Genomic DNA, 22,333 nt, shown 5'->3' on the forward strand with positions numbered 1-22,333 from the left:
GACAGGGGCAGAGCTTAGTACCCTCACAGAACTGCCCGTAAATTGGGCTTCAGAATAGGGTGGAGCTACAGCTAGAATTAACACAAATAAAGAGGAGCTTTTCCTCCGCAGTTGGGTTGGGATTAACAAGTGCTATATGCTTTTGGTCCATTTTTTTAAATGTTTAAAAAAAAAATTTGTGAGAGTTCTTCTTTAATGTTATAAACAGCCAGTTGCAGCAACTGCAATGACCTGATCAGTTGTTAGAATAGTGCAAACCCTTCTTTGTGAAAGAGCTTGAGCTCTTTGGTAGTAAAGGCTGAAGGTATTTTACCTTCATGCATTCTATGCATGACCGTAAAAAACCTTCTGTACGCAGCATCTCCCCCAGTCCTCTCAATACTTAGTTGAGCCTCATCGCGATCCAGCGATGTGAATGACAGCCTCAGCTGCCCCAGGTCTCTGCCTCCTCATTGCTTGAGACATCAAGCTGGGGCCATTGGCTCCCTCTGCTGTCAATCACAGCCAGTGAGTCAATGAGGAGAGAGAAGGGGTGGGGCCAAGCCAAGGCTCTGTGTGTGAATAAACATATGGAGCAGCAGGTGCCCCCATAGGAAGCAGCTTGCTGTGGGGGCACCCAACAGACAGGAGGAGCCAGGAGAGCCTGCGTGGGACCCGAGAAGAGGAGGATCTTCTCGGGTCCACACTAGGACTGAGAACACATTGTGGTCAGTTCTCTAGCTGTGGAGGAAACTGTTCTCCTCCAATGATCAGACTTGTGCTGACACACCTCCCCCTGCACAGCCATTTCAGTGTGATGCTGTTTATCTTCCCTTAGTTCTCTAAGCTCCTTATGCAGCTGAGAACAGAGGGTATGTGATCACTTATAGAAAAAGGAAAAAAAGTATTTATAATGTTTTTTATATGTATACACAAATGTTTTGCCTTTCCTTTCTATTTTAAACTGAATGGGTTGTTTTACAAGACAAGGTTCACACATACTTTAACCACTTCCCGACCGGCCGTTGCATATAAACGGCCGGACGGTGGCACTGCAGGGTCGGGTGGCCGTCTATAAATGTGTAAAAAAAAAAAAAAAAAAATCTTCATCACCCCCCACAAGTAGTACAGTGTCACCATGGTGACACTGTACTCCTAGGGTGATAGTATGTAAAAAAAAATAAAAAATAATAATATAAAAAAATTAAATAAAAATGTAAAAAAATGTTTAAAAATTATAATTTTTGTTATAAACTAATTTGGATTTTTTTTTTTTTTACTAAAAAGATAACGGAATATATTTTGGCAAAGATTTATGATGAAATATTATTTATTTGCAAAATTTTATAAAAAAAACACTTTTTTTCAAAATTTTTGGACTTTTTCATTTACATAGCAAAAAAAATAAAAATCCCAGCGGTGAATAAATACCACCAAAATAAAGCTTTATCTGTTTCAAAAAAATGGTAAAAAATTCATTTGGGTACAGCATTGCATGACCGCGTAATTGTCATTCAAAGCGTGATAGCGTAATAGCGCTGAAAGGCAGTATGAACAGTATGATATGTTTGTTATTTTACAAAAAAAAAAAAAGAACCCTTAGAATCGCTGTAACATAACCAGCTAGTTTGGATTGGGCCAAGCAAGACAACAAGCCATTTCCTACAATGTACTAAGTGCTTTCTGATTGTTACATATATGTTATGTGTGGATCATTAAAGAATTTGTTAATCCAACATTTCCAATTCTTGTTGTGTGCCTGCTATATCATGTACTTATATGAAAAAGGTATTTTGTTCTCTATGTATTGCTTTCTTTGTGTGAAATACCTGGTGTTCCTGCCAGTGTTTCTGATTGCCTATTAAAAACTGACCACACTAGGCATGAGAACACATTGTGGTCAGTTCTCTAGCTGTGGAGGAAACTGTTCTCCTCTAATGATCAGACTTGTGCTGACACGCCTCCCCCTGCACAGCCATTTCAGTGTGATGCTGTTTATCCTCCCTTAGTTCTCTAAGCTCCTTATGCAGCTGAGAACAGAGGGTATGTGATCACTTATAGAAAAAGGAAAAAAAGTATTTATAATGTTTTTTATATGTATACACAAATGTTTTGCCTTTCCTTTCTATTTTAAACTGAATGGGTTGTTTTACAAGACAAGGTTCACACATACTTTAACCACTTCCCGACCGGCCGTTGCATATAAACGGCCGGACGGTGGCACTGCAGGGTCGGGTGGCCATCTATAAACGTGTAAAAAAAAAAAAAAAAAAATCTTCATCACCCCCCACAAGTAGTACAGTGTCACCATGGTGACACTGTACTCCTAGGGTGATAGTATGTAAAAAAAAATAAAAAAAATAAAAAATAATAATATAAAAAAATTAAATAAAAATGTAAAAAAATGTTTAAAAATTATAATTTTTGTTATAAACTAATTTGGATTTTTTTTTTTTTTTACTAAAAAGATAACGGAATATATTTTGGCAAAGATTTATGATGAAATATTATTTATTTGCAAAATTTTATAAAAAAAACACTTTTTTTCAAAATTTTTGGACTTTTTCATTTACATAGCAAAAAAAATAAAAATCCCAGTGGTGAATAAATACCACCAAAATAAAGCTTTATCTGTTTCAAAAAAATGGTAAAAAATTCATTTGGGTACAGCATTGCATGACCGCGTAATTGTCATTCAAAGCGTGATAGCGCTGAAAGCTGAAAATTGCCCTGGTCAGGAAGGGGGTAAAAGTGTCCGGTCTGGAAGTGGTTAAAGATACATGGTAAGCAAAGTATTGGTTTTGTGTTAAAGTAAAACTGAAGGCTCATATACAAAACTCTAAGCAAATATAAAATCCAGTTACTATGTAATACAGAAGCCTCATAGCATAAACCAAAAACAGAATCTCCCCCCTCCCAGACACTGCAGCTCACAGTGGGAGGGTTTTCAACTGCAGAGGCAGTACTGTCAATCCAGAAAGCAGTAGGGAGGGCTAGGTGTGGCCAGTTGCTGAATGACAAAATACAGGCATGTGAATAAGCAGTGACAATGTTGATAGCGTCATCCCTCACAACATTTTCCCTTCCCACTGTAGTGAAAGCAGGCACTGCCTACATGTGTGGCAACTCCACTCTCAATTCAGGAGCAGTGCAGTATTGTTGCCACACCAGCACAGGAAGCTGAAATAGGTGGATTTCACTGGCAGGATCAACAGGTGAAGAGTAGGTAAAACTTGATGAGAAGTAAAACTATAGTTACAACTTTTTTTTTTAAATTTGGATAAAGTTAGGGAGGGTTACAACCCCTGACATTTTTTTGTTCGCCATCTGTGTCCCAATGCAGAGATTACCCTTCACCTTCTGCTCCATAGCCAAACAGGAAGTGCGAGCAAATCTTTTAAAATTAACCACTTGCCCTCCAGAGGATTTACCCCCCTTCCTGACCAGGCCATTTTTTGTGTTACGGAGCTACATTACTTTAACTGACAATTGTGTGGTCATGCAATACCCAAATGAAATTGACTTCCTTTTTTCCCCACAAATAGAGTTTTCTTTTGGTGGTATTTGATCACCTCTGCATTTTTAATTTTTTGCGCTATAGAAAAAAAAAAGACTGACAATTTTGACAAAAAAACAATATTTTTGACCTTTAAACTTTAAACATGTCCAGTAAAAAAAAAAAAATCAAATTTCTTCATGAATTTCAGACAAAATGTATTCTGCTACATGTCTTTGCTAAAAAAAAAAAAATCCCAATACATGTAAATTGGTTTACGTGAAAGTTATAGCATTTACAAATGGCGGTATATATACTGGGATTTTTATTTTTAATTTTTACTAGTAATGGTGGCAATCATCAACTTTAAGCAGGACTGCGGCGGGCATTCTGACACTGGGGGGGAACTGACTTGGTGTCACTGACATCCCCAGTGACACCAATAAAGTGATCAGTGCTAATAAAGCACTGACACTGTAGTAATGGCACTGAGTAGGAAGGGGTTAACATGTGGGGCGATCAAAGGGTTACCTGTGTGCTGTTTTACTGTGTGCTGTGTGTATGTGCTTCACTGTAATCACACTGCTTTGTATGGCTCTGCTATGCAAAGCCATGCATAGCAGTGTGCAGGAGCTGACAGGGGAGAGAACTGTATTGTTTGCTTACAGATCTCTCCCTCTGTCGGTAATATTCCTTGATCACCGGGTGCCGGCGAGTAATCACCAGCCAAGACCCGGTGATTGACAGCTGAGGTGGTAAATAGTGGTGCGGGTAGGGTGCGTGCGTACCCTAACCACTAATGCAAAAATCATGTATATATATGTGCCCGTGCCGCCGTGTAGCAGTATTACCACTATAGGGTAGACGGGAAGCGGTTATGGGAATTCCTTAAAGCAGAACTACACTGAGCACCACAAACCAAAAAGAGCTATTTAATGTATTTTTAATATTGAAAGCAAACTCCCCCATCCATTTCTCCATGCGGAGAAAAACATCCCCTAGCATTCTGAGTTCATATTGAGTAAGGGCAGATGATTCATGTAGCAATTACTTCCTGGAATCCGTCTTGCCCAGGGGCAGACTGACAACTCATGGGGCCCCCGGGCAATAGGGGATCATGGGGCCCTGTGTCCTTGCCCAAACTCAAAAAAGCTTATGAAAAAGGTACCAGGGGAATCTCATGGGGCCCCCTACTGACCCCGAGCTCTCAGGCAGTGCCTGAGTTTCCAAATGGTCAGTCCGTCCCTAGTCTGGCCTCAGATGGATCTAGCTCAAGCATGAAGGCAGGAGGGTGTGCTTAGCTGAGAAAATCCCTCCTCCCCTCCTGAAGACTCCTGGGATGTATGACATGATTTGCCCAGGCATGGAAACTAAATAACTAAAGAATTGTAAACAGTTTAAAACAAGTAAATATAATATACTTCCCTATCTATTTACTATTGCTCGTAGTATAAGAATTCAAAATAGTCAATGTTGATTGAGAAAGTGAAGTTCCACTTTAAGGACCCCCATGTTACCAGAACAAGTGTCCCCATTGGAAGATTTTCCCTCTATTACTTTTCTAGGGACCACCCAAAATTTGGGATTTTCTTTTACTTTCACTGATAATGGTAAACAGGACAAATAGAGAGAACATATCTTCTAATGGGGGACACAGACAGCAATAAAACCTGACAAACATTCTAATCCTTCTGCACTCTATCCAAAGCTATAAAAAAATGCCTTTAGTTATATTTTAAGTGCTGCAGCACCTATTTTCTTTTTATATGAGAGGCCATAGTTCTGCTTTACCCGCAAATGAGAGTAACTGCAGTGAGCGTCACTGAATGAATATAATACAGTAAAATTATTAAATGAAAAAAAAACTGTTTAAACCAGAAATACCTTTACACAAACTAATCTGGAAAATGCCTGAATATCAGATTTACTTTCTAATGCCTATTTAAAGGCCTTTCAGGTACTACAGCTAAAACAAAGAGAAATGTATGTTTTGTTCATTGTACCTAATAAACACAGTTGTTTTGCTTAGTCTTTATTTCACTTTTTCAGGCAGATATTGAATATACAGAATAATGCATTTATCTGTTTGCTAATAAATCTTTAAATGTATGTTTTAAATGCAAGCATTGTAAATACCTGAATCTGACTTGGTATCAGCCATGCAATCCACTGTACAGCAGAGCTCAGACTGGGAGAGTGAGAAGCAAGACAAGGGGCCAATCAGTTGTTTTGCAATGTTCATGTGCTAACAGGTAACATGCTGATAGGAGTAGGAAGCAGGGTGACAGAAAAATTAGCTAACTGGATCTCATTAGCTCAACTGCAGATCGAAGAAAGGATACTATGGCTGCTTCCTTGGCTGTAAAGGATAGGAGGATTTAGTTCCACTTTATTCTCGACTTGGGCAGATGGCAAGATGTCATATATATCTTGAGCCTAGGTCTCAAGGGCTTCTTACAGGAATTAATTTGAAGATGAACATGGGTATTTTAGCACTATCGTACAGTATCGTATCGTATCGTATCATAAGAAATGTTTAAGGCTAGGTTCACGCTAATCCTAATTTGTTGACAGGGATTCAATCTGAAGACCACACAGGCATGTGCACTTTAATATTACTGATATTTTGGGAATGTTTTAGGTAGGATTGCCACCTCATCCCTTTAAAACCGACAGCATATTAATTACACAGTATCTGTTGCTGATTAAGGTGGTCATTAAACTCACTTACCCTAGGTTCACGCCTAAGCGTTTTCTGCAGCGCTTTGCAGAAACGCAGTACAGTCCATTTAACATGATTTCCTATGGGACAGGTTCACATCTCTGCGTTTTCACCAAGTGTGTTCTTTGGAAAGGGTCAGGGACTTTTTTTTAACGCAAAACATTGCATTTTTGGTTCTATAGACTTCAATGGGAATGCTGCAGAGAAGCATGTATTGTGTTTTTGCTGCGTTTTGCATTGAAAACCTGCATAGAAACAAGAACAAAAAAATAAAAAAAAACCCAGCAAAACGCATCAAAAAATGCAGCAAAATCACAAGTGCAAAAATGCAACACAAAACGCAATGCAGAAATGCATCAAACAGAACCTGCACAGGTGTGAACCTAGACTAAGGCTAGGTTCACACCTATGCAGTTTGCATTTGATCTGTTTTTGCCGTACTTTTTTGTGGTTGATTTTGCATTTTTGCATATGCGTTTTTTTCCAGCATTTTGCTGGGCAGATTAAAACGCAAAACGCATCAAAAATGCACTACATGCTTTTCTGCAATGGCTCCATTGAAGTCTATAGAACCAAAAACGCAACGATTTGCATTGAGAAAAGTCCCTGACCCTTTCCAAAAATTGCACCGGGTGAAAATGCGGAGATGTGAACCTGTCCCATAGGAAATCATGTTAAATGGACTGTTGTGTTTCTGCAAATTTAGTGCCTTATCTGCATTAAATTAGCCTCATAACCTGTGTAATTAATATGTGTTCAGGTTTAAAGGGACGAGGTGGCAACCCTAGTTTTAGGCCAGGTCAGGTTTAACTTCATGTTAAATATATGCATCCCTTATTCCCCTGCCAATACGCAGTCTTGCTGTTATGTGATCTATTGATTTCCTTTATTTATGCAACCTTCTTAGAATCAGTAAAACTATTAATCAATGTTGAATATCAGTCAAGATACTTAATAATTGAAGGTAGCTACCATATTTCTCCTAAACAGATCTCCCGAAGCTTCAGCCTTATTCATGTGAAATGAACTGCATCTCTTAGAAACATTCTGCTTCAGTGTTTCCATGGTAACAAAGCTTGGTAAATACATTGGCGTCACCTGAACAGAGACATGTATGGAATCGGAAGATGATGGCTTAATTCTTCTGTTTTTTCACAGTGAGGACCAGCCAATGGTGGGCTTTCATTATCTTACAAGCAACAGACTGTGACGCACATCATGCTAAGATAAATGTTTTATAAGTTTTACATGATTACATTAGTATTATAAAGCTGGAAAATGAATGTATAAATCAATTTGAAAATGTCATGCCTAGAATGCTTGTTATCCACTTAAAGTATTATAGACATTGCAGAAAGTTCTCTGCTGTCTAAATTTCTTACAGAATTGTTACAGAAGTGAATTCTCCAGATTTTCTGGAAGAGGATCTATAAAGTAGTGAAGCAGGCTCTATATGGTGCCAAATCACAAGGAGGTCTGGGACTCCCTTTCTTCCAGAAACATTACCAAGGGACTCAATTTGCCAACTGAGTACCTCACTCATGCCTGGTGACCAGGCACTCCTTTTAGATTTGAGATTGGCTGAAAACTGTACATGGCCTGATATCTTGACATACCCATCTCATGACAATCTTGGGCAATCCACTGTTTCCACCTGGATAGGAAAACCTGGACAGACAGAATAGGTACTTATTGAAGCAGTTCTACACAGGGTGAAATCCTTCACACACTGCAATATGAATATTCCCTTCACATTAGAGCGGCATTGCAGTATCTTCACATTAAGCACTTTCTTCTTCAGATCTTGAGACCCACAGAGTTCACCCCTCATTTCATTTGTATACCCTTCTTCTGGAAACTATACATAAATCACCCCCTGCCCCCAGCTAAATGGGAACAGGAGTTTTGGAGACCTCTTCCAAGGGAAGATGGGCTCAGATTTGGATGGACACAGCTGAATGCTCAACCAACATTGGAGCAGTTGAGGAAAATTATAAACGTCCCAACAAAAAAAGCACTGTGGTTCCTACATACCCATCAAATTGCCATCAAAGTTATCAGGCAGTGGGTGCCTTTCTATATGTGTATATGCATTGCCCAAATCTTAAGAGATTCTTGATCAGAACACACCAACTTCTATATACAGTTGTGGGCATTACTTTTCGCATGGATCCTTACACGGCCCTATTGAACAAAAAACTGGATTGCTGTATGAACACCCAGTTCAGACACATGACCCATATTCACACAGTGGCCAAAATGATGCTGACTTGAGTGTGGAGGTCTGCTACTATTCCCTTTGTGAGGTCAAAAGCCGAGTAGCCTACGTAGTATTTTATGTAAACTCACAGCTATTCAAAACAATACTCTGACTAAGTTCAAAAGTGCTGACCCCAAGGCTTGAATCCAACATGTCCTCTACCTTACCCTGGGTTCTCAGACATTCTAACCTCCCATCTTACTGACAGCTGGTCTCTGCAGTAAAGTTGGCCATACACATATAAACAAAAAAATTCCCCCATCCAAATGATACTGTGCATATATTCCGCTGCCATCACTGTATTCTGATAGCTGGTCTAACCAGCTTTCAAATTACCTGAACAGTGGCTGCATCTTATTGGATGGGAATTTTCCATCTGGCTCCATCGATTTTGCAATTAAGGGAAATCAAATGGGAGGCAGCCGACTAGGCCAGCCACTTACAGCATTTTTTGATGAACTGCCCAAAATGCAAACAGTGTATAGCCAGCTTAAAGTATAAATCAATCCACAGCCAGCATGTAACATATATAAATTAATCTAAGAGTATAAGCTACTACTGTAAGGGGAATAGATTAATAAAATACTTCCAAATACTTTATTTGCTTCTTTTTAGATGCTGGTCATGTGATATCTATTGTCTTTCTCAGTACTGCACCGTGTTATCTGTGGGAGGAGCAAGCAGGAAACCTCTGTGGATATCACTGCAGGAAAGTTTTTTGCCTTTCTAAGGCTGCCTAGCACAGATTGGCTGTTGCAGTAACATGGTTTCATGGGGGAGGTTTCTTTTGTATGTTTAATCTGTTTATTAGGGTTTCAGAACATACAGGCCAAAAACAGTATTTGTATACGGTACATCCGAGTATAAAATGCATCAGAACAAACACGGTATTGCAGAAGTACAGTAGTATATCACAAATCCAATAACTCCAGACATCATATTAGGACTATGAAAAGGAGAAAGATACATGATGTTTTATATATATATATATATATATATATAAAGTGCTGACCCCAATTATTGAATCCAACATGTCCTCTACCTTACCTTGGGTTCTCAGACATTATAACCTCCCCATGTGAAACCATCTTAAAAAATTATTGGGTGGACCATCAAGAACACATGTACTTTGTAATGCCCTAGGAGCTGGCTAACCCACCTCAGATGTCCGGTTGCCTAATTCTTTAGCCCTCTCCCTGTTCTCCTCTCTTTTTGCTTCGCTCCCCCTCTCCTCTTCCAATCCCTTTTTTACTGTCTTTATAAGTGGATCTTAGTTACCCATTGGCATATACCTTAATGATGATGCTGTTGTTGTGTATAGGTGGCTGGTTACCACTACAAACTCTGCCTTTTTGCAGACGACAACCTTCAGTGCCTTTCTAATCCACTGATCTCCTCAACTTAATGACCCTGCTATCACCCTTTGGTGACCTGTCTGGATTACGAGTTAACGTCACAAAATTGAAAGTCTTAAATGTATCTCTATCTGATAAAGGTTTGGACTCCTTGCAATACTCCTTTAACTTCATTTGGTTTTACTGTGCCCTTTACCTACTTGGGTATACACCTAACTGCCTTTTAAGACTACCTGTATCAGACTTATTATCCTAAACTATTCACACACCTATACACCGTGTTAATTGCCTGGGATAACCATGGCCTTTGTGGCTAGGGGGAGAATAGTGGACACGTCAAATAACTTCACAGGATGTGTCAAACTGTTATTTCTTATATATACACAGTATATATATATATATATTCCAAAAACCATTCACAAGAATATTGGCTTATTCACATACCACCATTTTAGCAGGGTTCAGAGCAACTGCCATCTTTTTCCAAGGACAAAGGCATAAGAGGTGTGCATCGCTGTTGTGTTATACTATATACTGCTGTCCTGAAATGAAGCCCACCTGTTTTTTTCTAACAAATGTTAACAAATGTCTAGTCTAGTCTAGTCGCTATGATTTTAGCTACCAATTTCATATCAATATTGATCAGGGATATGAGATGATAATTCATTGAGTAAGTATGGTCTGCTTGCAGATTAAGTGTCAAAGAAATCATGGAAACTAGAGTCTCTAGTTGGTAGGGTTCCCTTGCAAAAATTGTTAAATAATTTTGTCAGGTGGGGTGGTAAAAGCTCTGAGAACTTTTCATAGCATGTAGCGGTAAAGCCATCTGGACTATTTTTTTTCCTGGTTTTCAGGGCCTTGATTGCCTGCTGGTCTCCAAGCTTCTCCATCTATAAAGTCCATAGATGAGGTCATGTAGGGAGATTAAGGTCCACCCAAAATGATGCAGTCTCTCTGTGAGGTACCAGGGTTCTTCTAGTTGGTACAACTGGTAATAGTGCAATTGGTAATGAAAAGTTTTTTAAATCTTAAAAGGGTTGGATGATAAATGTCCACCCGCCACTCATAACCTAAAAGAAACGTGTGGGGCCTAAGTCCCTAAGTTGTGTGGCCAGTAAAATGTCAGGTCTACCTGCAAATCTTGAGAGGCTATGAGAAGATCTGCTTTAAGCTAATATGGGACCCCCGAAGCTTTTTCTTCTATTTTATTAGAGTGCCTCAAATAGTCACTTTATGTGTCTCCCACATTGTTTCAGAAGAATCACGAAATCATGTAGGGAGCAGACAAACTCTCCCTTATGCTGTAATGATAGGAAAAAAGCTAGACCCACTGCATCATAATCTGACTATACTAAGGGAAGAATCACCACTGATGTGATCTGAGGGACTGTGGTGTTATATACACAAATGTGGTCTGTTCAAGAAAACGAGTCATGTGGATTAAAGCAAAATGTTTTCTCCATCCATCAATCAATAATTATCTTGTAGTAAGATGCAACATTTTTTTGATCTTGCTTCTTTAGGAGTAAAGTCGTAACAGATGGTGAGGGTTGTGGGGATCCATTTGAGGGTAAATAACATAACAACAGCATTCTCTTAGTTTGGGTTGTCAGTACCTGTAAAAGTTGTGTAAAAAATCCAATCTGTCTGGAATTCAGAGGCCACAGGCATATACTAGACCACCAAAAGCAACTACCACCTCTCTAAGTCCTAGATTTGTTTTTTTACAAAAAAAAATATTGAATGAAGTAGAGCTATGAAAATGACTCTGTTTTTTTCATGTCTTAGGTTGAGGCAAATCAGCTGTTTACTTTGCAAGGGAATTTTCCCCAGGGCTTAGTGAATGCTGCTGACTTCCATCATCCAATCATTTGTAAGAAAAAAAATCAGTTTTTTTTTATGTTTTCACACATGTTTGTGTATTCTTTGCAAAGTGAAATATCACAATACATTTATAAAGCAAATTTACTTGCAAAGTGAACAGCCTATTTGTCTTCAGTAAATCAACCCCACATTGTATCTGAAGTATCAAAAAGCTTTAACCCATTTCAAGGGCTGATTCAAGCCTTGAGTGTTTAGGGAAATTAAGGTAAGTGACATCTGGGTAGGTCTGCCATGGAACACCCATCAGCAAAGATAAGGAAAGGGTTGCCTAAAGAACTAGGGAATGCATGGAAACAAACCAAAACGAGGGGAAAGAAAAGAGAGTCAACAGATAAAGGCTTCAGGGGAGGGGTGGAGAAATAAGAAGAAACAGGTGGGTATTGGGATTGGCAGGACAGTACTATGTCTTTAGATGCCTGTCAAGATTTTGGTGAATACCTCAGGAACTAGAGGTTGGGGAGAAATTACTTGTCAGCACAGATAGTTTTCAGGCCCACTCATGAGAACGAGAACGTGTAAATCGCTAAAGTAACAACAATATCGAATAAACCAGTACAAAACATAAGCACTAACATACAATTAGGTACATGTATTACTTGACACTTACAAGTCATAAGAACACAGGGTGTAGGATAACACAATACTCGATTGTATCACAGAAATGCAGCAAGAGCATTGTGTAACAATCAATAAACCAGTATGGGACCTGACATCATTGATAATGTCAGGAGTATCAATAGGTCTTGCCAAATCTGAAATAAATTGAACAGATCCAGAAGTCACAACAGGGAGCTGGTGATACATTGACCAGTACTATCCTTAGCCCTAAAGAAAAAAGTATTTACGAAATAGAAAGATAGCTTGCAGAAGTAGTCACTAAATGGCTAGAATAAAGAATACTAACAGGGATCTCAGGTTATAACATAACTATAGAATAGGATACATTGGTGCCACGATTATAATCTTATGTACGGGGGAGGTCACAAACGGGGGGTACAGTAGCAGATGGGGGGCACTATCCTGTGTGAGTGCATTTTCTGCTGGTGTGTGAAACAGCAGTTGAACACAGCCCCCTGATCATGTCCTCTCTGTTTTTTCACAGGTAAATGCTGTTTTGTGATCTCCACCTTAAACTGTCTCCCTGCAATGCACTGCCTTTCTGCAAACTTAGGGTAAATGCTGTTATGTGATCTCCACCTTAAACTGTCTCCCTGCAATGCACTGACTTTCTGCAAACTTAGGGTAAATACTGTTATGTGATCTCCACCTTAAACTGTGTCTGTGCTATGCACTGACTTTCTGCAAACTTAGGGTAAATGCTGTTGTGTGATCTCCACCTTATACTCTCTCCCTGCTATGCACTGACTTTCTGCAATACTCCGGATAATTAGTCGTATATCTTTTTATTTGTTTGTGTTGATTGATTCTCACCTCCTTTGCCTTTCTGTGATGAAAGAATCAATCATCTTTTATGACTTTGGCCTGTGTCTGGTCTGGTTTTGACCAACCTTCCCCCAAAATTCATGTGATCCTTATCAGTTCCTAATTGGGGCGGAGAAGAGTTGCTCATTTGATCATCTCCTTATAAATGTAGACCAACTTATGGAGGAGGTCACAGATGGGGGGCACAGTCGCAGACAGTTGGCATTGTCCTGCATGAGTTCATTTTCTGCTGGAGTGCAAAACAGCAGTTGAACATTAGTTTAATTGAGTGCATTTTCTGCTGGAGTGCAAAACAGCAGTTGAACACAGCAGTTTAACTAAAGCAGGATAACTCAAGCAGCAGTAAGATACAACAAAGAAATTTACTGCATGCTGGATGGACTGCAAGCAAACACCCTGCGAAACATCTCCTACAAGTTTGATTCCCACTCCATGTACCTTTTAATATGCCCCCTCTACTCCTTTTCATATTACTATCTTCTGCTCTCAAAATCTCCTTTCTTTACCCCTCTGCTCTACCCCAAACCTTATACATATCACCCTCACTGCTACCATATCCCTACCACTGCTCTCATCACCTCCTGCTAATACTTTACTCACCTGCTGACCCAAACACCAGGACAGGAAGGCATGTGCACTCATATATACCCTGCTCTCATCTTACTTTCCCCACCCTCCTTCTTCTCCTAACCTCTGGGGATATATCCTTGAACCCTGGTTCTCCAGTATCTCACCCCTACACCAGGCACCTTCCTTCCTCCAGGAATAGCTGCAATCCACTCAATTTAATCTCAATCCCCATGCTCTTAAAAATCACCCTCCCTTTTTCATGTGTACTCTGGAATGCCCACTCTGTCTGTAATAAGCTCACCTCTGTCCATGACCTTTTTGTCTCCCACTCCCTTAACCTACTAGCAATTACAGAAACCTGGCTCCAAGCAGCAGATTCTGCTTCTCCCGCAGCACTTTCCTATGGAAGCCTTCTCTGGACTCACTCACCCCGACCCAGTGATCGGCAAGGAGGTGGAGTTGGTTTGCTTCTATCTTGTCTTCCCCCCTCCTTTGGCCTTTGTTTTGTTTTATTTCTGGTTCGCCTATAGGAGCCAGCTTGTTCCCTCCTCTGGCTTTTCTGAATGTCTCGGCGTCTTCTCGGGCGCAGTGCGCATGCGCGGACGCCCGCCCGCCGTGTCTGAGCTGGCCGCCGAGGTCCTAGAGCTGCCGATTCGTGCATGCACAGTGCGGCTTGATACTACAGCGGCCATCTTTGCTGTGGGCAAAGGTTATTTTTGCCCTTACTTAAATTCCTAGCTTTTTTGCTTCTAGGATGGAATTTGTTTTCCTTTACCCCGCCCCTTCCACTATTTAGTCCCGGGAGATTTAGTATGGCCTCAAGCTCCTGGAAGTATCGCCCGTATTCACCAGTGGTAAATATTCTTTTTTTTTTCTTGCTCTTTTTCTCTTTCTTTTCATCCCCTCTTTTCTTTTTTCTCTCCCTCTCCCCTCTTCCTTTCCCAATGCACCCTCTTTTATTGTTTCCTATTTCCCCTCCCCAAAAAATGGGGGGAGGGCAAAACGTAGTAATCTAAATACTCTTCCTGACTTATAGCTGCTCTTTCTACCCTTTGCTTAAGATGAGCCGTTCACCGCCTGAGCAAGACGCTCCTCTACTTCAAAGGTAAGGGCCTCCAGTTGGGTAAATAAAAAAAAAGAGTGTGCTTATGCTGGTACATTTATGTATTTCATTCCTGTGCGCCAGAAGAGGTCCAAGAGGACATCCAGGCACTGTGAGGAATCCAACGAGGGCAGCCCGATTCAAGCTCGATCTTCCAGTTATAGATACAATTTGACTGGGGCATGTTCTTCTGCCAAAAGACAATGATCCTCATGTGCCCCAAGCCCTAGTTCTCAAAAATGCCAGGCATGTGAAGCCACCTCTCTACCGGGCAAGCTAGTCTGCAGAGACTGTTTCAGGGATTATGCAGTGGAAAGAGGTGCAGAGAGCCAGTAGGTTGCGGACCTACTAAAAAAAGTGGTCAAAGATTCACTCACAGAACTTGTAGCAGCTAATCCTTCAGGTTTAGCTTTTCCCTGGTTCAGCCTTATGTCCAGGCAGTCAAGCCTGCCATTGGTTGGGAAGAAACTGATTCCCCAGCAAGAAAACCAAAGAGTTACTTCCCATTTCTTAAAAAGCGAATCACCTTCTTTCCTCTGATGGATGAAACCAGGGACGTCATAGAAGGGGAATGGAAGAGGACAGAGAAAGGATTTTCTCTCAGTCACCTGGGAAAGCAATATCCGCTTTCAGAAGCAGACTCCAGAGTGTTGGATGGTCCACCGATACTGGATGCAGTGGTGGTCTGCTTAGCAAAAAACATAACATTGCCTATGGATGACTCAACCTATTTAAAGATTCCCTAGACAGATGTATAGATCTTGACCTAAACAGGGCCTATCAGATGGCTGGAAATGCCTGCAAGCCAGCAATTGCATTGACATCTGTCTCCAATGCTTTGCAGGTATGGACAGACAACATAGAGGTGGCTATCCAGCAGGGAGTTCCCAAGGAAGACATAGTCAAGGCTTTGGATGAGCTTAAGCTCTTGGCTGACTTCATTGGTCAAGCACATATCGATACAGTAAGATCTTCTACAAGATCAATGCTGCATGCCGTAATGGCAAGGCGGGCCTTATGGTTTAAGCCGTGGGTGGCCAACATGGCATCAAAACAAAATTGGTGTAAAATCCATTTTGATGGTAAAGCACTGTTTGGGGAGAGGCTGGAAAAGGCCATTTCCTGTATTACAGGAGGAAAATCAGGCCTGTTGCCCCAAGACAGTTGAGCTAGACATACCAGGGGATTTACTTCATGATTTCAGCAGTTCAGGAGCAAGAATTACAGGCAGTTCAGACAGGCCAGAGAGTCAAGGAAGGCCTGGAGAAGCACACAATCAACTTTTTTGAGGACCCACAAACAAAAGGCTCTGCTTAATCTGCAGGACACTCTCAAGTCCTTTTGATGCCAGGCCAGCCCAGGTATTCCCAGTAGGAGCCAGACTGAGGCATTTTGCCAAGGTTTGGATGCAAAGATGCTAGGATCCCTGGGTGGTCTCTTCAGTTTGGACACTTTGAGCATTCGCAGACCGGCCACCTCGTGACTTCTTCACCCCCATGAGAATATCAGAGTTTCCTCAGAAGAGAGAGGCACTTCTTCAGTTTCTGCATTCCCTACAGGCACAACAGGCGGTAATACTGGTCCCTCCATCTGAGAGGTTTTCAGGTTTTTACTCCAACCTTTTTCTGGTACCCAAAAGGAATGGCCATTGGAGACTCGTAATAGACCTCAAGAACATAAACCACTACATACTCTTGGAAAGCTTCAAGATGGAATCACTGCAGACTATTATCCACGCCATTCAACCTGGGGACTGGATGCTGTCAGTGGACCTTCAAGACCCATATTTACATATACCCATACTCCCGCCATTTTGGAAATATCTGAGGTTTGCAGTCGGCCAGATTCATCTGCAATTCCAGAGTTTGACCTTCAGTCTATGTACTTCTCCCAGAGTCTTCACGAAAGTATTGATTGCAGTCCTAGCCCTACTATGGGAGTTTGGGCTCAGGGTATATCACTACCTGAACGATGTCCTACTACTAGCAAAGAATCCAGCCCAACTAACAGAACACAGGGAAGTTCTGATTTCCACACTATCAGAGTTCGGATGGGTGATAAATCAAACAAAAAGTCAACTTATCCCAACACAGCAAATGATTTATCTAGGCGCCCTGTTCGACACTTCCGAGGGGTCAGTGTCCCTTCCCCCTCAGAAAATGACAGCCATCATTCGAAAGATGAAGAAAGTGAGGACACGGTCCCACCTGACAGCCTCGAGCTGCCTAAATCTGATAAGGGTGATGTCAGCATGTATCCCAACGGTTCCATGGACCCATTGGCACCTGATGCACTTTCAATCAGAATTTCTAAGACAATGGAACACATTTTACCTATCCCAGCCCATACGTTTGACAAGTCTAATGCACAGGAGACTGGTGGACAAAGAGAGAAATTCTTATTCTTATAAGATCGCATCCATTGGGGTATCTCTCCTGGACCATAGTTGCCACAGATGCCAGTGCGATCGGCTGGGGGGCACACTGCGACCAAGTGTTAGTTTAAGGAACATGGGCTTTTCATGCAACAAGAATCATCTCAAATATTCTGGAAATTTGAGTAGCTTTTCTTGCTCTGATAGCCCTTGAGTTTCAAATCAGATGCAAGGCAGTCCTTCTCCGAGTGGACAACAGGGCGGCAGTTTCATACATTGTGAATCTGTGGGGTCTTCCGGATGTGGATCACTTTGCTACGGAAGACAACTCCAAGGTGCCGAGGTTCATTTCACGCCTGCCTCACCCCCAGGCAGAAGCAATAGATGCCCTCTTGAGTCCGTGGACATGCAACCTGGCCTATGCATTCTCCCGGCCTCTTATTTCAAAGTTCCTTTTGAGACTTCTGACGGACAACAGGGCGGCAGTTTCATACATTGTGAATCTGTGGGGTCTTCCGGATGTGGATCACTTTGCTACGGAAGACAACTCCAAGGTGCCGAGGTTCATTTCACGCCTGCCTCACCCCCAGGCAGAAGCAATAGATGCCCTCTTGAGTCCGTGGACATGCAACCTGGCCTATGCATTCTCCCGGCCTCTTATTTCAAAGTTCCTTTTGAGACTTCTGACGGAAGTCACAACAGTGATAGCAGTCCTACCGTACTGGCCGAGACATCCATGGTTTCCTGTAGCTGTGTTTCTCAGCTTTTGGTCACCGTTAAAATTCCCACTCATACCTTTTCTTCTGTGTCAGAATCAACACACATATCTGAATCCTCACAAATTTGGTTATTGAAAGGCAGAGCTTCCAGGCCCTAGGATGTTCTTCGGAGGTTATTTAGACTCTACTCAAAGCCAGAAAACCCTCTACAATTAATATGTATGACAAGATTTGGAACAAGTTTAAGGCCTTTTCAGCTAGCAGGAACTTCAATCCAGATCTGCCCTCCATTTCTCAGCTTTTGGACCTCCTCCAGGCAGGCCTTAACCTAGGTTAACCTTAACCTAGGTTTAGGCCTGAGCACCTTAAAGGTGCAGGTGGCAGCAATCTTGACGGCAACATACAAGAGGTGGGCCGAAGATTTGCTTATGGTCCAATTCTTCAAAGGCGTTAAGAAGATAAATGCACCCATCAAAAGAGCTTTTCCCACCAGGGATGTGTCTGTAGTTCTAGAGGCTTTATCCAGCCAACCCTTTTCTCCCTCTGAATAAGTTTCTTTGTGGAATCTGACTCTAAAAGTGGCTTTTCTAACAGCAGTATCATCTGGTAAAAGTGTCAGAACTTTAAGACCTAGGTGCGGAAGAGGACCACATTACTTTCTACCCAAATAGGGCAAACTGCGTGGATTTGTTCCGAAGGTCTCTTCATTTTCCAACATTTCTGAACCATGGGCTCTGCCAACCTTTTCCGGTACCCTCCATGAGCTCAACATTGCCAGTGTGTTAAGGCGTTACCTTCAAGCTACAGCATCCTTTAGGGATTCGTCTAATCTATTTATCATCCCTTGGGACAAAAACAAGGGAAAGGAGGCTTCATTAAGAACAATTGCTTCATGGATAGTCAAGTTAATTCATAAGGCGTACAGGGCCAGGGGTTTGGAACCCCCCGCTTCAATCAGGGCACATTCGGCCAGGTCTGTCATGGGCAGCCAGGGCAAATAGAGAGCATCTACATGGTCACCCCAGCACACATTTAGGAGACACTACAGAGTGGACCCAGAGACTCTCTCATCTGTGGAGTTCAGCAGACAAGCTATCAGGATGGCCATTGCCTGTTCAAAATGATAATCCTCCTACCTTTTGAATAAAATGTTTTTCTAAGCATGATCCCACCCATTTTTGCTAGTTATTTATCACAGGTATACTGCCATGGAGGCACCAGGAAAACAGAAAATTGTACCATACTTACTGTAATTTTCCTTTCCTGGTGCCTATCCATAGCAGCATACAATTCCGCTCAATATTACAGAGAATTCTGGGGGTACCTTAATCCTTTCTTTTTATATATTCACTGGTCCTGAGGGAGGAGTCTAAGGCAGAGCTTATCACAGGTATGCTGCCATGGCTAGGCACCAGGAAAGGAAAATTACTGTAAGTATGGTACAATTTCCTATTTTTTTGTCCTCTAAAACTTATGTGTGCATTGACACACAGGCTAACAGGCAGGGGTTAGAGGTAGAAAAAACAAAACAAAACACACTGACATACACCCCTAGGAGCAGCAATAAAAATGGCCAGAGTGCATGAGGTCTCAAAAATGCTTTTTTTTTTAAAGTTTTGGATAGAGTGGAGAGGGATTAGAACCTCTGCCAGTTTTTATTGCTGTCTGTGTCCCAGGTAGGGAGATCCACCCTCTTCATTTGTCCTGTGTACCAAACACACCAAACATGAAAGTAAAAGAAACTAATGCATGGGTTTCCTCCCACACCCCAAAGGATATGCTGCTCGTTTAATTGGCTCCTGTCTAAATGGTCCTGGTATGTGTATGTACACAAGATTCCTTAGATTGTAAGCTCAGGGCAGGCACTGGTGTGAATACAATAAATGGAGCCATGCAAATTATCCCTGCTGTAATAAATCGATGATGCAGCCAGGTATTAACACTATAATAAGGGTGTAGGGGAGATGATATTAGGGGCTGGCTGTGGAAGGTTGGGGGGACTATTGAAATTTCCCCATTTTTCAAATTTAAGATCACACCATTTCACATCAATTCCTGGCCCTTGTCAACTCCAGGCTGAAGTCTTGGTGTAGTGGTTATGTGGGAAAACGTATGCAATAACATCAACTTGTAATAGCTATGCCAACTGGGTGGAGCTGGGAATTCCCACGTAGACATTAGTGAAGGAGTTCCCACAACACAAAATTTGAATCTACTGTGCAAACACACTTACGTAGTCACCTCCCTGGCTGTTTGGAATGGACTCACGTCCACAAAAGAACATATAAATCAAAATCCCTTCATAGTGATGAAATGTTGTGAAGAAGCAAATAAAAAAAATACATATACATCAATTTACAACATTCATGTGTAGTGTCCTACGTTGTGGTCCTCCTTTCCCAAAGATGGGGGATGCAGTGCCTTTGCAGCCAAGACAGCCGAAACAAGAGTTCAAGAGTCCTGGGAGATCCAATGGCACGGATGCTCTTGCAGGTCCTTCTACAGCTGCTTAGAGACCATAGGACATATAGGACCAGACTTCTCTTTCCCTAAATGACTACTCTTGATTACAAGCAGCAGGGTGATGATGACAAAAGGAAAGGGCATGAGCAGACTTAATATGGTCTGAAATTCTAGTAACTGGAAAATATGGAAATCTGGAGAAATTTTTTTTTTTTAAATAGATGTTAGGGTTGGACAACAGTGTGAAGAAAACAAAAAAAGGGGGAACAAAATAATTCATGATTCCGTTGGAATCCACTGAGATTTGAAAGATTCAATACACTTTTATGACATGATAACATCCTGCAATGCTGTACCCAAACAAAATTTATGACCTTTTTTATACAAATAGAGCTTTTTTCGGTGTTTTTTTATCATCACTGGGATTTTTATTTTTTTGTGATATAAACAAACAAAAAAAATGTAGAAAAAACATAATTTTCTACTTTATGTTATACAAAATATCCAATAAACTCAAATTTTGTCATAAATTTAGGCCAAAATGTATTCTGCCACGTCTTTGGTACAAAAAATTCTCAATACATGTATATTAATTAGTTTGTATGAAAGTTATAGAGTCTATAAACTATAGTATATATATTTGAATTTATGCAGGTTTTACTTTCTGACTGCCTATCACATTTCTTGGGTGCTAAAATGTCAGGATAGTACAAACCCCTCCCAAATCACTCATTTTTGGAAAGTAGATACCCCAAGGAATTTGCTGAGAGGCATGCTGAGTCCATGGAAGATTATTTTTTGCCAACATTTTTTGGAAATTACATTTTTTTTTGTTTTACACAAAGTTGTCACTTAAATGATATATTGCTCACACATGCCATGGGTATATGTAGACCCCAAAACACATTCTGCTTACTTCTCTCAAGTAGGGGGATACCATATGTGAGAGACTTTTTGGCAGCCTAGCCACATACAAGCCCTCAAAATCCAATGATCACCTTCAAGATTTAAAAGGGCATATTACCTTACTATAAGTCACTTCCTCACTACCTATCACCGTTTCAGAGGCCCTAAAATGCCAGGATAGTACAAACACTCTCCCCAAATTACTCCTTTTTGGAAAGTAGACAACCCAAGTAATTTGATAAGAGGCATGGTGAGTTTTATTCAGATACCATTTTTGCCACAGGGTTTTGAAAAAGAAAAAAAGAGAAGAAAAATGCTTTTTTGTTTTCTCTCTTCACTTTCCAAAAACATGCAGCAACAAATGAGATCTGCAAAATACTCACCATGCAAATACCTTGGAGTGTCTACTTTCCTAACAGGGGTCATTGGGTGGGGGGGGGGGGTGCTTCTGCTATCCTGGAATTTTATAATTTTATGCCTAACATTAGAAGCTTAAGCCACACATCACCCACTCTTTTAACCGCTAGGAGACTTTTCTGATTTTTTTTGCTAGGAAATGTATTTGAACCCCCAAACATTATATACTGTATATATTTTTAAAGCATAGGTCCCAGAAAATAAAATGGTGGGTATTTCAATTTTCTTGTATGTCACACAGTATTTGCGCAGCTATAATTCAAACACAATTTTTTTTCAAAAATACACTGTTTTTAATTTAATGTACAAAAACACAATATATTGACCAATTGTTTGATAAAATATAGAAGAGGATGTTACCAAATATGACATGCTTTAAAATTGCGCACGTCTGTGCAGCGGTAACAAACTATGTAAATTTTTAATATCCATAGGCGATGCTTTAATAGCCTTTACAGGTTACCACTTTAGATTTATACAGGAGATCTAGTGCTATAATTACTGCCCTCAATCTGATGTTTGCAGTGTTACCTCACAAGCATAGCGAAATCTCTGTTTACATACTGACACTGGACCGACGCTTGCGTTCGATTTTGCGTGCGAACAATGGAGGGGCTGATTTTTTTTAAATTATTTATCTTGA

The 22,333-nt window shown here is 40.9% G+C and overlaps 2 pseudogenes; both read left to right on the forward strand.

Moving 5' to 3' along the window:
- Positions 1 to 14,447, forward strand: part of LOC149474133 (uncharacterized) — a 38,408-nt pseudogene extending 23,961 nt beyond the window's left edge.
- Positions 14,448 to 14,770: 323 nt separating this feature from the next.
- LOC149474134 (lamina-associated polypeptide 2, isoforms alpha/zeta-like) lies at positions 14,771 to 16,156 on the forward strand (annotated as a pseudogene).
- Positions 16,157 to 22,333: the final 6,177 nt, after the last annotated feature.

This window comes from Staurois parvus, unplaced genomic scaffold, assembly GCF_062004578.1.
Source record: "Staurois parvus isolate SC_StPar_1 unplaced genomic scaffold, SC_StPar_1.0 ptg000011l, whole genome shotgun sequence".
Taxonomy (NCBI): domain Eukaryota; kingdom Metazoa; phylum Chordata; class Amphibia; order Anura; family Ranidae; genus Staurois; species Staurois parvus.